This window comes from Carcharodon carcharias, chromosome 10, assembly GCF_017639515.1.
Source record: "Carcharodon carcharias isolate sCarCar2 chromosome 10, sCarCar2.pri, whole genome shotgun sequence".
Taxonomy (NCBI): Eukaryota; Metazoa; Chordata; class Chondrichthyes; order Lamniformes; family Lamnidae; genus Carcharodon; species Carcharodon carcharias.
Window position 1 is genome coordinate 59,858,924 of NC_054476.1, and position 15,979 is coordinate 59,874,902.

At 44.5% G+C, this 15,979-nt stretch overlaps 1 protein-coding gene across 13 annotated transcripts in view; it reads right to left on the reverse strand.

Annotated features, from left to right (window-relative positions):
• Positions 1 to 15,979, reverse strand: part of dagla (diacylglycerol lipase, alpha) — a 485,025-nt gene that overhangs the window by 160,051 nt on the left and 308,995 nt on the right. The window lies entirely within an intron of this gene.

The following is a 15,979-nucleotide window of genomic DNA, read 5'->3' on the forward strand; positions in this document are numbered from 1 at the left end:
CTATGATAATTACTTTTTGACCTTTGAGCTTCACAGGTCAATATACACGTTGGGATTCCTACAGCTCCACGCGCTATAAGATTGGCTTAATTGGCAATCTCCTAAATAGGGCCCAAACCATTGCAAGATCGACACCAAAATAGAATGCAAAACTATCCTGCGGGATAATGGTTACCCTGATCAGATCATTGCTCACTGTGTATCGCACATATACACAAATGAGCCTAAGGCTGCCGCTTTCAGACCTGAAAAGTGCCCAGTCTACTTCAAACTATCCTAGAAGAGTAAGTACCTCAAAATTTTGAGCACTAGGTGAAGCTAACTGTTTCACACTGCTACTAGGCAGTAGCAACGTGAGTGGTATCTTCTACAAACAGGATACTGCCATCAAGTCAAAAAGATGTTCTGCCTACCACACAAATGAGTTATGTGGTATATGAATTTCAGTATCAGTGAGATTCTAGGTATGTGGGCCATACATCCCAACGACTGGCAGACTGTATCAAACAGCACATCCTTTCGGCTGTTTGCAACAGGCAGAGTACAGTCCGTGCTCAACCAGCCCGTCCTTACAAAAGTCAGAACATACAACACGAACAATCCTGATTGTACTAAGAATTACATTAACAACTAATATAAGATTCAGCCAAGCTTGCAATGTGGCTACTTACACTTGCTCAAAGCTAAGTATGTTCACACACAGGGACCTGAACTCTGCAGGCAAAAGGAACATGTCATTTGGACAATAGTTGCCTGGTGCATTCTCCAGAGTCGACTTGCCAACAAATCAGCACCCTTTTCTCATGCAGGGCAGGCGATGACATAGTGGTATTGTCGCTGGACCAGTGATCCAAAGACCCAGGGTAATGCTCTGGGACCCAGTTTTTGAATCCCGCCATGGCAGTTGGTGGAATTTGAATTCAATAAAAATCTTGAATTAAAAGTCTATTGATGACCATGGAACCACTACAAAGTCACCAAAAAGGAATGAAACCGGACAGACCACCCAGCATCGACCTAGACACTGGAAACAACGGCAAACCCAGCCCAGTCTACCCAGTAAAGTCCTCCTTACTAACATCTGGGGGTTAGTGCCAAAATTGGGAGAGCTGTCTCACAGACTAGTCAAGCAACAGCCTGACATAGTTATCCTCACAGAATCATATCTTATAGATAATGTCCCAGACATCACCATCACCATCCCTGGGTATGTCCTGCAGAAGTGGTGGAACAGTGGTATATAGTCGGAAGGGAGTTGCCCTAGGAGTCCTCAACATCGACTCTGGACCTCATGAAGTCTCATGGCATGAGGTCAAGCATGGGCAAGGAAACCGCTTGCTGATCACCACGTACCACACTCCCTCAGCTGATGAATCAGTGCTTCTCCACATTGAACACCACTTGGAGGAAGCAAGGGCGCAGAATGTATTCTGGGTGGGGGATTTCAAAGCCCATCACCAAGAGTGGCTCGGTAGCACCACTACTTACTGAGCTGGCCGAGTCCTAAATGACATATCTGCTAGACTGGGTCTGCAGCACGTGGTGAGGAAACCAACAAGAGGGAAAAACATACCTGCCTGCCGCAGATGCATCTGTCCATGATAGAATCGGTGAGAGTGACCACCGCACAGTCATTGTGGAGAGAAGTCCTGCCTTCACATTGATGATACCCTTCATCGTGTTGTTTGGCATGACCACCGTGCTAAATGGGATAGATTTTGAACTAGCAATGCAAGACTGGGCATCTGTGAGGTGCTGTGGGCCATCAGCAGCAGCAGAACTGTACTCCTTCCATCATAAGGTCAGCAGTGGGGATGTGCGCTGATGGTTGCACAATGTTCAGCAACTTTCGCAACTCCTCAGTTACTGAAGCAGTCCATGTCCAAATGCAGCAAGGCCTGGACAATATTCAGACTTAGGCTGACAAGTGGCAAGTAACACTCGCGCCAGACAAGTGTCAGGCAATGACCTTCTCCAACAAGAGAGAATCCAACCATTGCCCCTGATGTTCAATGGCATTACCATCACTGAATCACCCAATACCAACATCCAGGGGGTTGCCATTGACCAGAAACTGAACTGGGCTAGCCATTTAGATACTGTGGCTACAAGTGCAGGTCAGAGGCTAGGAATAGTGTGACGAGTAACTCACCTCCTGACTCCCCAAAGTCTGTCCACCATCTACAAGACACAAGTCAGGACTATGATGGAATACTCCCCACTTGCCTGGATGAGTGCAGCTCCCACAACACTCAAGAAGTTTAACACCATCCAGGACAAAGCAGCACGCTTGATTGGCACCACATCCACAAACATTCACTCCCTCCACCATCAAAGCACAGTAGCAGTAGTGTGTACCATCTACAAGATACACTGCAGGAATTCACACTGCAGGAATTCACTAAGGCTCCTAGACAGCACCTTCCAAACCCATGACCACTGCCATCTAGAAGGTCAAGGGCAGCAGAGAGATGGGAACACCACCACTATCTCCAGGCCACACATCATCCTGACTTGGAAATATATCGCCGTTTCTTCATTGTCGCTGGGTCAAAATCCTGGAACTCACTTCCTAACAGCAGTGTGGGTGTACCTATACCACAGGGACGGCAGTGGTTCAAGAAGGCAGCTCACCACCACCTTCTCAAGGGCAACTAATGATGGGCAATAAATGCTGGCCTAGCCAGCAAAGCCCACATCCCGTGAATGAATAAAAGAAATATATAAATTGTTGCTCCCTTTGAAAAATTTGGCATTCTTGCGTCTGCCCTGATGAATGCAAGGTGAAAAGCTTCGATAGCAGTCTCTTTTTTCAGCAATATTCAAGTTCTGTACTACTAAGTGACCATAAATATTTTTTTACTTGCCAATTATCAGCCAAGATAAATCTCTGGTGCTCCATCTCAGGCCAATCTGAGATCCAGTGAAAAACATAATCATTTTACCTACGCAACCAGATAGCTCCTAAAAGGTGGCGAATTAACTGGCTGCTGCATTTTTCCACCAGGTAATTCACCAGTAGGCTGTTATACATGAACGAGCTGTAAATTCATTTTTTCCATTCAATTTTATTACCAATACACAAAGGTGTATGCGTTAATTGCTGCGGAGATCACAGGATCATAGGCCTGGAATTTAAGCTCCATTGCTGAAGGGCTTGAAGGCCGGAGGTAGGGGGTCGTAAAATGCAACACTTGACCTGCTCGTGCCAATCTGCCTGTTATTTTACGTGGAGTGGCCAAGTGTCCAATTAATGGCCACTGAAGTGCCTCATCCTGCCCCCAGTGCGATTTACCTGCAGCAGGGGAAGGTCCACGCCAAGCAGGTAGCCCAGCAGCTTTTACCTGTTGGGTGGGGGAACCTCCTTTGGGGTTCCCCTCTGCCCAGAAGCATCCCGGCCCCAAGGTCATGCCCCCAGTTGAACCTGGCCCCGGACACTCCTACCCCTTTCGCTGGGGCCTACTGCCCCTGACTTACCTTCATTCTGGCCTTCATAATGTCCCTTCCTCAGGGACTGCTTGTAGTAGTGGCCACTGCTCAAACCTGCACTGTTGGGACTACAGGGCTGCCAGCCAATCGGATTGACTTGCAGCTCCCTAACATGGGATGGGGGCGGAAGTCTCGTCCTAAGCCAATTAACGTCCTATCGAGCATAAAATGACTGGGGGGCAGCCGGCTTTTCTGTGGGCAGGCACCCAACCAACTTTTTAGTCAGAGGAAGGATGTGATGGGAAACACTGTTATGATCCCAGCTGATGTTACTACTGGACAAGTCAGATCCTAGGGTGGAACTTGATAGACCCTATCTTTTATTTTTTTGTTCAGAAAAGTGGAGGGCAGCTACTGAACAGAGTCACAGGAGTCTGCTGATGAACATCGAACAAAAGAATAAAACATTTATTAAACAAGAAAAGATCAGTTATATTACACTACACCTTCACCCTACCTATACCTTTACAGGTATATACGAATTCGTAAAGATAACACAAGTTACAAATCCTATCTTATTCTCCAATGTTGACAGTAAGTATATAGTTCATGTAAACTAAAAAGCAATCTGTGGTCGCACACACCACTCTCCTATTATGGACGTGATTTTCCAGGCAGGTTTCTCATTAGAAACATCAAACTTTATTTACAGGCTGCAGCAACAGTTACATGCTTCCATCAAGCTCCACAACTAGAAGAAGAACTCCCACTTTAAGGTTCCCTGCACTTAGAGCTGATTTGTTCACACTGTTACATGATACCATACAACACACTAAGTCTTAAAGCTACAGTCACTATATTCCTTAAAGCTACAATTACTACATTCCTCCCCCTTTAAATTTTTTGTACAGTTTGTATTTATAAGAACATCTATCTTCATGACATGACAAATATATACAGGGGTCATGGAATTATAAATTCAGTCCCTCAGGTGGTTTCCCGGTCTGGGTAGAATGGCATAGCTCCATGACTTTCGAATCTCTTACAGGATCCACATTATTTGGAACCACAGCAACATCAGGTACCTCTTTAGGCACAGGTAGTTCAGTGTTATCTACTCCAACAGAGACATCCAGTATGTCTATCCTTGGTTGAATAATTTCAACAGGGACCACGGGTTCTACGCAAGTTACAGGTGGAAGGTAATTTTGTTGGGGTATCTCCCTTCTTCGCAAATGATCCACTTGCTTGTGGGTGATTCGGCCCTCCACTTTTACGTGGTACGACAAGGGTCCAGTCACAGAAACTATCACACCAGGTAACCAACTTGATCCACCACCGAAGTTTCTTACATATACTGCTTCACCAACAGTAATTTCTTGCTCACGACTATGCAAAACATGAATTGCTTTTTGATTCCCATGAATTTTCTCCACCTTCCCCTCCAACTTGGGGCATATCGGGCTTAATCTCATTCAAAGGCATCGCTTCAAAAGTAACTCTGAAGGTGTTGAACCGGTGGTAGTGTGGGGGGTTGTTCTATAGTGGAACAGGAAACATGGAAGTTTAGTCTCCAGTGATCCTCCCAGCTATAAAGTCTGTACTATTCTGTCAGCTAATCCGTTAGATGATGGGTGACATGGTGTCGTCTTTATGTGTTTAATACCATTTAGGCTCACAAATCTTTGAAATTCAGCACTAGTAAATGTAATACCATTGTCTGAGACAATTACTTTTAGCAATCTATGTATATAAAAGCTTTGGCATAAATTTTCTATAGTCGCACCTGACGTTGGTGACCTAACCTCATAAACATCTAGCCATTTGGAATGTGCATCAATTATTAGTAGGAAATTGGTGCCTAGAAAAGGACTGACGTAATCTATGTGCAGTCTCACCCAGGGCCTACTGGGCCATTCCCACTGGTGTAGTGGGGCTGCAACATGCAACTTCTGTAGTTGTTGGCATTGTATACAGTGTTTAACCACCATCTCGGTATCACCGTCCATGCCCGGCCACCAAACGTAACTTCACAAGATCATGCTCATTCTTGCGATTCCCAGATGTGCACTGTGTAACTCTGCTAAGATTGGTTCCCTTCCTTGTGAAGGAACAACTACCCGCGCACCCCATAACAGGATACCATCTTGACTGCTCAATTTATTCCTTTGAGTGAAGAATGGCTTCAATTCATCAGGGACTGGTTCTTGGGACCATCCTTTCAACACTTGGTCTCTCACTCTAGACAGGACTGGATCATGATTTGTCCAGTTTCTTATCTGCCTTGCGCAGACTGGTGAGGAATCCAGGAAATTCATTGCTAATACAATCTCTTGGGGAATTGAGTCATGTTCACTGCTCTCCTGCAAAGGAAGGCAACTTAGGCCATCAGCATTGGCTATATGTCTCCCTGGTCTGTGCACAGAAGTGTATTCATATGCAGATAAAATTAGAGCCCACCTTTGAATTCGTGCAGAAACTATGGGGGGGGGATAACTTTTTCTTCACTGAACAGACCCATGAGTGGTTTGTGGTCAGGCGTTATTGTTAAGTGTCGACCATGTATGTTTTGATAGAATTTTTAATTCCGAAAATAATCGATAATCCTTCTTTCTTGATTTGCGATTACCCTTTTCCTGCCTTGGAAAGCGTCCTGGACACGTAGCCTATCAGTCTTTCTGAACCATTGTCCATCTTGTGCGATAGTACCGCCCCCATACCATAGAGGGAACGTGTTGCAGGTTAGGACCAGTTCCTTTGTTGGGTCGTAGAATACTAACAAGTTTGAAGAGTGCAAGAGTTGCTTAACTGTCATGAAGGCTTCTTCGTGGGGTAACTTCCAAACCCAATGCTGGTTTTTCTTTAATAATGAATGTAGAGGGGCTAGGACCGTTGATAAGTTAGTTATGAATCAATCATAATAATTAACCATGTCTAAGAATGACTTGAGTCCAGAGACATTTTTAGGTGAAGGTGCCCCCTTAATAGCATTAACTTTTTCTTCTACCTGGTGTAACCCTTGGGCATCCATGGGTGGCCCAAATAAACGACTTTGCTTGCCTTAAAAGGTGCACTTTTCTTTTTTAAACACACCCCTGCTTCCAAAAATCATTTCAGGACTTCCTCCAAATTAGCTTCTGTGAACCCTATTAGTAGGACATTGTCTAGGTAGACCACGACTTAAGGTAGTCCTTGTAGCAAACTCCACCATCCTCTGGGAAATTATTTAGGCCGAAGAAACACTGAAGGGCGGACGCGTATATTGATACAACATTTTGTGGATGTTTATGGTCAAAAACTCTCGGGGAGTATCATCCATTTCCAGCTGCTGATACTTGTGACTCACATCTAGTTTAGTATGAGTTGTTCCTCCTGCTAATTTTGCATAGAGATCCTCAATCTTAGGGATAGGGTACTTGTCCAACTTGGCAGCTTTGTTTATTGTTAGCTTATAGTCCCCTCAGATCCAGATGGTCTGATCCAGTTTTATGACGGGGACTATAGGTGCTATCCACTCTGGGAATTGAACCGGCTATATGACCCCCAGCGTCTCTAAACTGTTCAATTCAGTGTCAACCTTCTCCCTCAGAGCATATGGCACTGGCCTTGCTTTAAAGAAACAAGGGATTTCTTCCAAGCCAACTTAGATTTTAGTCGTATGCCTTTGATTCTCCCCAGATTGAATTGAAAAACCTTGTCTTATTTCTTTAGCAGCTCTGGCAGTCCTCCTACTGATAGTTGGAAAATTTCAGACCAATTTAGTTTAATTTCTTTCAACCAATCACAAACTAGATGGCTTGGTCCTTTGCTTTCTACTACCATCACTGGGAGTTGTGCTGTTTAGTGCTTATAACAAACAGATACAATGGTAAAGCCCTTCACTTGGATAGCTTCGCCAGTATAACTTTTCAAATTGGCTGAGGTATGCTCAAAACTCAATTGTTGAGTACCCTGTTTAAATATTTGAAGGTGTGCTCTCCCACCACAATGGTTGAAGCACAATGTCCACTTTCATCATTAAAGGCTTTCCATTTACCTTCAGAGTAACAATGATTGGCTCTGTCTTCCTAACTTTTACATTGAATAGGGAGCAAATATTACAATTGGTGGTTTCTGGTTCTTCCACATTATGTACTTCAATTAACTTAGTTTGCTGCCTGGGGGTCTGACTCAATCTTGCTTTACTATGCTTCAGTATGTACCCTCTTATGGCAAAAATAGCACTCCACCTCTTTAAAATGGCAAGTTTCAGGAGTATGATTGCTTCCACATCGGTAATAATTAACTTTCAGATTTGCTGCTGAGCTGTTTCCTGTACTTACTATAAATTTTCAGGTAGCAGGGACAGTCTCCCGCTTCACGGCGGAGTCCTGACTTTTCATGCCACACCCAGCTGTCCGTCCTACCCCAACTGGAAACGGTGCCATTTTGTGCACCTTGTATAGCCTGCGCATCCTGTTTGGCACTTTCCATTGCGAGCATTATTTACAATGCATTTTTTAAATTGAGGTTTACTTCAGCTAACAATCGTTGTTGAATGGCATCATCTTGCACACCGCAGACCAAATGATCCCTGAGCATATCGCTTAGATTCTCCCTGAAATCACAGTGTTCAGTCAATTGTTTCAATTTTTCCATGTATGTAGCAATGATCTCCCCCGGGGCTCTAACCCTTGAATTAAACCTGAACCTCTGCATGGTGAGTGAGGGTTTGGGTTGAAAGTGTCCCCAATTCACCAAAGCTCTTCAAATCAGGGGTGTTCGGGGCTGTTAAACTTTTAAATGATAGGTTTTACTCCCACAAACGCTTATAAGAATTGCTCTCCTCTTTTCCTCCCCTGTTATTTTGTTTGCCTGGAAATAGAAAACGAGGTGTTTGATATATTGACTCCAATCCTCTGTGAATGGTTCGAAGGGGTCAATCCTGCCAAAATGTGGCATTTCTGGTGAGTATAATCTTCCTTTTCTTCTGTTTAAACAGGAAATTCACAGTCGCTGAGTGAGGGACAATGCCAGACCTAATTTATCCTCATCGCTAGTTTATTATAGACTTGATTTTCCAGACAGCTCTCTCATTAGAAACATTGGACTTTATTTACAGGCTGCAGCAGCAGTTACATGCTTCCATCAAGCTCCATAACTAGAAGAAAGGAATTCCAATTCTAAGGTTCCCCGTGTTTAGAGCTGACTCATTTGCACTGTCACGTGATACTACACAACACAATAGGTCTTAAAGCTACAATCTCTACATTCCTTCAAGCTATAATTACCACACGCCCAAAACCAAATTTCTATGGATTTCTCATCAATTCCCCAGATACTTGTCACACCATGAGCCAACAGATCTCACTGAAATGCTATCTCTCTCGCAAGGACTTCCAATCTCCACGTTCGAAGAAATCGCTTTGGAACTCTCTCTCAAATGACTCTTTCCTTGGTTATCGCCAACAAGAATCCACCTCCAATGTTTCAACCTCACTTTCCAAGGTTCCTTTTTCCTGGATCTCTGCGTGCATTCAGGCGACACCTTCCATGCACACTCTCAGGTATTCGGCTGTGCCAAGCAGGACACCACTGCTCCGAAGCCCGTAGTAAGAAGTCACCAACCTTTGGGTGTCTCCTCGGACATTCTGGCTTCTCGCAAGCCTGCTTTGTTGCAAGGCTGCTCCTTGGAGCTCTGTCTCTTTAATTCGGAGCCTTTTCCTCTGCTTCTTACTCTTAACTTCACTTAACAGGACCTGTTTTAGATTCCCGCCCTTGTTCCTTAACTTAAATATCTTAATGGGACCTGTTTCTGTCTCACCCTGGGTTTTTTGGGGGATTTTCTTCTTTTCTTTGGGGTCTGCTCCCTGCAGGTTCCATCCTGCCTCTTCTGGCACTCTCTGAGGAATAGTGTTTACTTCTGGGTCACCTGACACTTTCTTTCACACTGTTTCACTTTTTCCGGATCTTCTTTTCTTCCGCGCAAGCACAGAGTTGGCTTTAAATCTGGAAAAGCAAGAAAAACGAACTTCACATGTGCGCAGGGCGGTTTACAGGCCTAACGACAAGATTATGCCCCAACTGTGCGTGTGTGGCTATTCGCCAGTTGGCACATGCGCAGAATCAGAAGAACATTTGAAAAAACTATCTGCACATGTGCGGCCATTCCAGGGGCAGAACATGCGCAGAGACCGCTGAGGCTTACTGGGACTTTTAGTCCCAAGTCTTCAAGGCCCGATCTCTGACCAAAATAGGTAAGTATTTGTATTATTTTCTTCATGGGTTCATCGCAAACATGGCGCCCTGTAAAATTATTAATGCACAGAAGGAGACCATTCAGCCCATCGTGTCCGTGCTGACTCTCTGCAAGACCAACTCAGCAAGTACCACGCCCCTGCCTTTTGCCTTTAGCCCTGTAAATTTTCTCCAGATAATTATCCAATGTAGTTTTGAAAGCCATAATTGAACCTCCACTACACATTTGGGCAGTGCATTTCAGATCCTAACTGCTTGTTGCATGAGAGTTTTTCCTCAAATCACCTCTGTTTCTTTTGCCATTCACCTTAAATTAGTGTACTCTGGCTCTTGAGACTTGCACCAATGGGAAAAGGTTCTTCCTATCAACTCTGTCTAGACCTATCATGATTTTGAACACCTCTATCAAATCTTTTTCAACCATCTCTTCCATAAGGAGAACAGCCCCAGTTTCTTCAGTCTATCCTAATAAGTCCCTCATCCTTGGAACAATTCTTGTGAATCATTTTGCACCCTCTCTAATGCCTTCATATCCTTCTTTAAGTGCAGCACCCAGAATCAGCATTTTATAAAGGCTTGCCAGAGCCCTCTGCTTTTGAACTTAGTGTCTCTATTTATAACTCCCAGGATCCCATATACCTTATTGATCACTTTCTCAACCTGCCCCTGCCACCTTCAACAATTTGTGCACATACACCCCCAGATCCCTCTGTTCCTCCACTTCCTTTAGAATTGTACCCTTTATTTTGTATTGACTCTCTTCTTTCTTCCTGCCAAAATGAAACATTTTGTGCATTAAATTTCATCTGCCACATGCTCACCCAGGCCACCATCTTCCACTTCACATTCAGGATACCTTCCATCACGTTATGTGGCATTACCATCGTGCTAAATGGGATAGATTTTGAACAGGTCTAGCAGCTCAAAACTGGGCACCCATGAGGTGCTGTGGGTCATCAGCGGTAGGAGCGGAATTGCATTCAATCAGAATCTGTAACCTCATGGCTCAGCATATCCCCCATGCTACCATTACCTCCAAACATGGGGATCAAATCTGGTTTGATGAAGAGTGCAGGAGGGCTTGCCAGGAGCAGTAACAGGCATGCCTAAAAATGAGGTGTTAACCTGGTGAAGCTACAAAATAGGGTTACTTGCATGCCAAACAGCAAAAGCAGTATGCAATAGACAGAGCTAAGCGATCCCACAACCAACAGATCAGATCCAAGCTCTGCAGTCCTGCCAAATCAAGTTGAGAATGGTGGTAGACAATTAAACAACTATATGGAGGAGGAGGCTCCATAAATATCACTGTTCTCAATTATGGGGCAGCCCAGCACATCAGTGCAAAAGACAAGGCCAAGCATTTGCAACAATCTTCAGCCATAAATGCTGAGTGGATGATCCATCTCAGCCTCCTCCTGAGGCCCCCAGTATCACAGATGCTAGTCTTCAGCCAATTTGATTCGCTGTATCAAGAAATACCGCAAAGGCTATGGGCCCTGACAACATTCCAGCAATGGTACTGAAGACTTGTGTGCCAGAACTAGCTGCGCCCTTAGCTAAGCTGTTCCTGTACAGCTACAACACTGGCATCTACTTGGAATGTGGAAAAATTGCCCAGGTACGTCCTGTCCACAAAAAGCAGCACTTATTCAGAAACAGCCTGCTCATTGATGCTCAGTTTGGTTTCCACCAGGGCCACTCAGCTCTGACCTCAATATAGCCTTGGTTCAAACATGGGCAAAAGAGCTCTAGAGGCGAGGTGACACTGACTGCCCTTGACATCAGTGTGGCATCAAGGAGTCTTAGCAAAACTGGAGTCAATGGGAATCAGGGGGAAAACTCCACTGGTTGGAGTCATTCCTAGCACAAAGGAAGATGATTGTGGTTCTTGGAGATCAATCAACTTACTTCCAGGACATCACTGAAGGAGTTCCTTGGGGTAGTGTCCTGGGCCCAACAATCTCAAGCTGCTTCATCAATGACCTTCCTTCCAGCATAAGGTCAGAAGTGGGGATGTTCGCTGATGATTGCACAATGTTCAGCATTATTTGTGGCTCCTCAGCTACTGAAGCAGTCCCTGCCCATATGCCGCGAGACCTGGACCAACATTCAGGCTTAGGCTGACAAGTGGCAAGTAACATTCTCGTCACTTAAATGCCAGGCAATGACCATCTCCTACAAGAGAAAATCTAACCATTGCCCCTTGACATTCAAAGGCATTAACATCACTAAATCACCCACTATCATTATGCTGGGGTTACCATTGACCAGAAATTGAACTGGACTGGCCATATAAATACTGTGGCTATAAGAACAGGTCAGGGGCTGGGAATTCTGCAATGAGTTACTCACCTCTTGACTCCCCAAAGTCTGTCTGCCATCTGCAAGGCACAAGTCAGGAGTGTGATGGAATACCCTCCACTTGCCTGGATGAGTGTAGCTCCATCAACATCCGAGAAGCTGAACACCATCCAAAACAAAGCAGCCCACTTGATTAGGCTCCAACATCCATTCCCTCCATCACCCACCTACAGTGGCAGCAGTGTGTACCTTCTACAACATGCATTGCAGCAACTCATCAAGGCTCTTTCAACAGCACCTTCCAAACCCATGATCTCTACCACCTAGAAGGACAAGGGCAGCAGATGCATGGGAACATCACCAACTGCAAGTTCCCCTCCAAGCCACACACAAACTGGACTTGGTACTATATCGCTGTTCCTTCACTGTTGCTGGGTCAAAATCTTGGAACTTGCTCTCTATTGGTCTGTGGGTATACCTACCCCACATGGACTGCAGTGGTTCAAGAAGGTTCAACCTTCTCAAGGGCAATTAGCGATGGGCAATAAAAATGCTGGCCTATGGCTCCCACATCCCATGAAAGAATAAAAAACTCTATCCTCCTCACTGTTCACAATACTTTAAAGTTTTATATCATCTGCAAATTTTGAAATTGTGCCCTGCACATCCAAGTCTAGATCATTACTATATATTAAGAAAAGCATAGGGGTTCCAACACCGATCCCTGGACAGCCCAACTATTTACCTTCCTCCAGTCCATTCACCACTACTCTCTGCTTCCTGTCACTCAGTCAGCTTTGTATCCATGCTGCCTCTTTGGGATTTAACTTTGCTGACAAGCCTGTTATGTGCAACTTTAGCAAACATCTTTTGGAAATCCATGTACACCAAATCAACCACACAACACTCATCAACCTTCTCTGTTACCTCATCAAAAAAGTCTAAAGATCTAAAGCCAGAAAGACAGAAAGGAGGGGTCCCAAGAAGACCTTCTAGTCAAAGGAAAAGAACAGGAATCTGGAAAAAGTCCTGTTAAGTGAAGTCAAGAGTGAGGAGCAGAGGAAGGCTCCAAACTTAAAGGGAGAAAGCTGCAGGGCACAGTCTTAAAGCAAAATAGGCTTGCAAGAAGCCACAAGATCCAAGGAGAGAGCTAAAGGTTGGTGGGTCCTTTCTATGGGCATGTGAAGCAGTGGTGTTCTGTAGGCACAGCTGAGTATCTGAGAGAGAGTGGAAGGCAAAGCTTGAATGCACGTGGCGATTGAGAGGAGAGGAACATTGGAAGGAGAGTTCAAAACCTGGAGGTGGAGACTTGTGAAAGATGTCTGAGATGTCATTTGGTATAAGATTCCAAAGTGGGTTCTCCAAGAGTGGAGATTGGAAACCCTTGTGTGGAAGATAGAGTTCAGTGAGACCAGTTGTGTCACGGTATGACAAGCTTCTTGGGGGAGCTGATGAGGGATCTATAACATCTGTTTGGGATGACATCTGTCACACTTAGTTTCAGGCTATGGTATGCCTGACCACAGGTTGCCTATTGGTTTACATGGACTATCTGCTTACTGTGAACATGAGAGTATAAGATAGCTCCTGTAACTTGCGTTATCCTTATGAATCTGTATATATCTGTAAAGGTGTAGTTGTGGGTGAAGGAGTAATGCAATCTAATTCATCTTTCCTTGTTTAATAAATATTTTATTCCTTTGTTAAAAGTTAACCAGCTGCCTCTTGTGACTGTGTTCAGTAGCCGCCCTCCACATTTCTAAACAAAAAAGTAAAAGTTAGGATCTATCAAGTCGGGTTCCACCCTAAGATCTGACTTGTCCAGTAGTAACATCAGCTGGGATCATAACACTTTCTCACCACAGGTTAAACTAACTGTCTGTAGCTGTTGAGCTTAACTTTACACCCTTTCTTGAACAAGGGAATAACATTTGTAATTCTCCACTCTTCTGGCATCACCCCTGTATCTAAGGAGGACTAAAAAATTAAGGCCAGTTTCTCCACAACTTGCAACCTTATTTCCCTCGGATATATCCTTGGATGCATCTCATCTGTTCGTGATGGCTTACCAATTTTAAGCCCAGCCAAGCCTTTCTGATATTTCCTCTTGATTAACTTTTAGCCCATCCAGTATCTCAACTACGTACTCTTTTGCTATGACTTTGACAGCATCTCCTTTCTTGGTAAAGACAGATACAAAGTATTCAATTCGTAGTTCAGCCATGCCCCCTGCCTCCATGCCTAAGTCTCCTTTGTGGTCCTTGATCAGCCTCTGTCCTCCTTTTACCACTCTTTTACTATTTATATGCCTATAGGGGACCAAATGATTTTCTTTTATGTTAGCTGCCAGTCCCTCCTCATACTCTCTCTTTGCTTCTCATTAATTTTTTCACTTCCCTTCTGAAATTTCCATGTTTAACCTGGTCTTCACTTGCATTATCAAACTGACATCTATCATACATTCTCTTTTTCAGTTTCACCATATTCTTCCATCATCCAGGGAGCTCTGGTTTTGTTTGTCCTACCTTTCCCACTCATGGGAATGTACCTCAAATCACAACATCTCTTCTTTAAAGGCAGTCCATTGTTTTATTACAAATTTGCTTGCCAATCTCTGATTTTAATCTGGAAAAACTCGGCAGATCTGGCAGCATCGGCAGAGAAGAAAAGAGTTGACGTTTTGAGTCCTCATGACCCTTCGACAGAACTTGAGTTCGAGTCCAAGAAAGAGTTGAAATATAAGCTGGTTTAAGGAGTGTGTGTCTGTGGTGGGGGGGGGGGGGGGGTGGCGGGAGAGAGAGATAGAAGTGGAGGGGGTTGGTGTGGTTGTAGGGACAAAAAAACAGTGATAGAAGCAGATCATCAAAAGATGTCACAAACAACAGAACAAAAGAACACATAGGTGTTAAATTGGTGATATTATCTAAACGAATGTGCTAATTAAGAATGGATGGTAGGGCACTCAAGGTATAGCAAGGTATGGGCCCCAGCTATGCCTGTCTCTTTATGGGGTATGTGGAACATTCCTTGTTCCAGTCCTACTCCGGCCCCCTTCCACAACTCTTTCTCCGGTACATCGATGATTACTTCATGCTCTCGTCGGGACTTGGAAAAATTTATTAATTTTGCTTCCAATCTCCACCCCTCCATCATTTTCACGTGGTCCATCTCTGACACTTCCCTTCCCTTCCTTGACCTCTCTGTCTCAATCTCTGGTGATAGACTGTCTACCAATATCGAGGTAGCTGTGGGAGTCGGTGGGTTTGTAATGGATATTGGTGGACAGTCTATCACCAGAGATTGAGACAGAGAGGTCAAGGAAGGGAAGGGAAGTGTCAGAGATGGACCACGTGAAAATGATGGAGGGGTGGAGATTGGAAGCAAAATTAATAAATTTTTCCAAGTCCCGACGAGAGCATGAAGCAGCACCGAAGTAATCATCGATGTACCAGAGAAAGAGTTGTGTTAGGGGGCCGGAGTAGGACTGGAACAAGGAATGTTCTACACACCCCATAAAGAGACAGGCATAGCTGGGGCCCATACCTTGCTATACCTTGAGTGCCCTACCATCCATTCTTAATTAGCACATTCGTTTAGATAATATCACCAATTTAACACCTGTGTTCTTTTGTTCTGTTGTTTGTGACATCTTTTGATGATCTGCTTCTATCACTGCTTGTTTGTCCCTACAACCACACCAACCCCCTCCACCTCTCTCTCTCTCTCCCCCCCCCCAAACCCCACACACCTTAAAACGCTTATATTTCAACTCTTTCTTGGACTCGAACTCAAGTTCTGTTGAAGGGTCATGGGGACTCGAAACGTCAACTCTTTTCTTCTCCACCGATGCTGCCAGACCTGCTGAGTTTTTCCAGGTAATTCTGTTTTTGTTTTGAATTTCCAGCATCCGCAGTTTTTTTTTTATCTCTGATTTTAATCTACCTGGGCCAGATATATTCCAACACCATTGAAATTCCCACCTCCATCCCACCTCACCCCACCCCCCCTT